The sequence below is a fragment of the Neltuma alba genome, unplaced genomic scaffold (assembly GCF_004799145.2).
Source record: "Neltuma alba isolate B1F8T4 unplaced genomic scaffold, ASM479914v2 tig00006621_pilon, whole genome shotgun sequence".
NCBI classification, from domain to species: Eukaryota; Viridiplantae; Streptophyta; class Magnoliopsida; order Fabales; family Fabaceae; genus Neltuma; species Neltuma alba.
The window spans coordinates 168,686-171,163 of record NW_021634515.1 but is presented as its reverse complement, the minus strand read 5'-3'; the positions used below and the strand labels follow the sequence as shown (position 1 = coordinate 171,163).

Below are 2,478 nucleotides of genomic sequence, written 5' to 3'. Positions count from 1 at the left end.
AGCGCATATTTTATTGTGTTGTTGCATATGTGTACTTTTGCATGAATTTGGTTGTGGATGGTGAGATATACTCCTTTCATGCAATTTATTTATTAAAGCATCATTTATTACTTAAATTATATTTAAGCACTACTTCATCAACTTGTTATCCTACTTATATATGTGGCAAATTAATACTTTGTTACTCAGACTTTATGTCTCATACCGTTATTCATCAATGCTTTTTAAGAGAGCAATCTAGTTTGATTTGGCATGAAGGGAAGCAACCAAAGGCATAGGCAAGTATAGCCTAGTAGTCCTCTTTTGATTTGGGCATGTAATGTTATATATTGCCATCTTTGGGCCCATGATTTTGTTGATATACACTTTCTTTGGTTTGGTTGTTGGATGACTGTATTTGATGGAGTGCTATTAGAATGGTCGGAGGCCATAAGACTCTACCGCATGTGTTACTCTTATGTGTACGACTTGTAGGTTGGGCTGAGCACCCTGTGTTTCTTGTGCCCTAAGTCTTGGTGGGGTGAATTTTTATGTTGGACTTGTGGGTGGTTACTGTGCCTTGAGTCCTCGTTGTACGTGTTGTTGAACTCATGAGCGTTTTATGTATATTAAGCCTATAGGAACGTTTTTGGAATAAGACAAACTCTTTATAACTATGGTAATATTTTAATACTCTAACTCAATTCTTTTTCTGCCATGGTTATCATAAAAAAAATGGCTTTATAATTATGTATTAAGAAGAGGTCTTTTCAAACACAATATTACAAATTTTACTTAATTTGCAAGATAAGAGTAGAAATGAAAGATATATAACTCACCAGTAGGACTGTTAGAAGACAGGTCTAGATAAATGAGATTTTTAAAAGCTCCTATTTGGGATGGAATAATCCCTGTTAATAGAGGTATTAGGTTATGGGGAGATAAATATATTATTCCAAGATTTAGTGAATTTACAAGGTAAGAGTAGAAATGGAAGATATATAACTCACCAATAAGACTGTTAGAAGACAAGTTTAGATAAGTGAGATATTGAAGAGCTCCTATTTGGGATGGAATAATCCCTGTCAATAGAGGTATTAGGTTGTGTAGGGGTAAATATAATATTTTCAAATTGAGTGAATTTACAAGGTAAGAGCAGAAATGAAAGATATATAACTCATAAGTAAAATTGTTAGAAGATAAGTATAGATGCATCAGATTATGAAGAGAGCCTATCTATGATGGAATGATCTCTGTCAATAGAGGTATTAGTTTGTGGAGAGATAAATACAATATCACAAATTTTACTTAATTTGCAAGGTAAGAGTAGAAATGGAAGATATATATAACTCACCAATAAGACTGTTAGAAGACAAGTCCAAATGAGTGAGATATCGAAGAGCTCCTATTTGGGATGGAATAATCCCTGCCAATAGAAGTATTAGATTGTGTGGAGGGAAACACAATATTTCAAAATTTAGAGAATTTACAAGGCAAGAGCAGAAATGGTAGATATGTTACTCACCAGTAAGACAATTAGAATACAAGTGCAGTTCAATCAGATTATGAAGAGATCCTATCTGTGATGGAATGATACCTGTCAATAGAGGTATTAGGTTGTGGGGAGATAAATTCAATATTGCAAAAATTTACTTAATTTCAAAGATAAGAGAAGAAGTGAAACATATAAAACTCACCAGTAAGACTGTTAGAAGACAAGTCCAGAGAAGTAAGATTTTGAAGAGCTCCTATTTGGGACGGAACAATCCCTGTCAATAGAGGTATTAGGTTGTGTGGGGGTAAATATAATATTTTCAAATTGAGTGAATTTACAAGGTAAGAGTTGAAATGAAAGATGTAGTGAATTTGCAAGGAAAGAATACAAATGGAAGATATATAACTCACCAGTAAGACTGTTAGAAGATAAGTTCAGATAAGTGAGATATTGAAAAGCTCCTATTTGGGATGGAATAATCCCTGTCAATAGAGGTATTAGGTTGTGTAGGGGTAAATATAATATTTTCAAATTGAGTGAATTTACAAGGTAAGAGCAAAAATGAAAGATATATAACTCATAAGTAAAATTGTTAGAAGATAAGTATAGATGCATCAGATTATGAAGAGAGCCTATCTATGTTGGAATGATCTCTGTCAATAGAGGTATTAGTTTGTGGGGAGATAAATACAATATCACAAATTTTACTTAATTTGCAAGGTAAGAGTAGAAATGGAAGATATATAACTCACCAATAAGACTGTTAGAAGACAAGTCCAAATGAGTGAGATATCGAAGAGCTCCTATTTGGGATGGAATAATCCCTGCCAATAGAAGTATTAGATTGTGTGGAGGGAAACACAATATTTCAAAATTTAGAGAATTTACAAGGCAAGAGCAGAAATGGTAGATATGTTACTCACCAGTAAGACAATTAGAATACAACTGCAGTTCAATCAGATTATGAAGAGATCCTATCTGTGATGGAATGATACCTGTCAATA

The 2,478-nt window shown here is 33.2% G+C and overlaps 1 long non-coding RNA gene across 1 annotated transcript; it reads right to left on the bottom strand.

The window, feature by feature from the left end:
* Positions 1-1,393: 1,393 nt before the first annotated feature.
* Positions 1,394-1,900, bottom strand: LOC114750709 (uncharacterized). The gene is made up of 3 exons (XR_003740686.1): positions 1,885-1,900; positions 1,677-1,748; positions 1,394-1,405 (listed from the first exon to the last, which is right to left on the bottom strand). It is a non-coding gene; the product is annotated as an uncharacterized LOC114750709 (long non-coding RNA).
* Between the last annotated feature and the right edge of the window lie 578 nt (positions 1,901-2,478).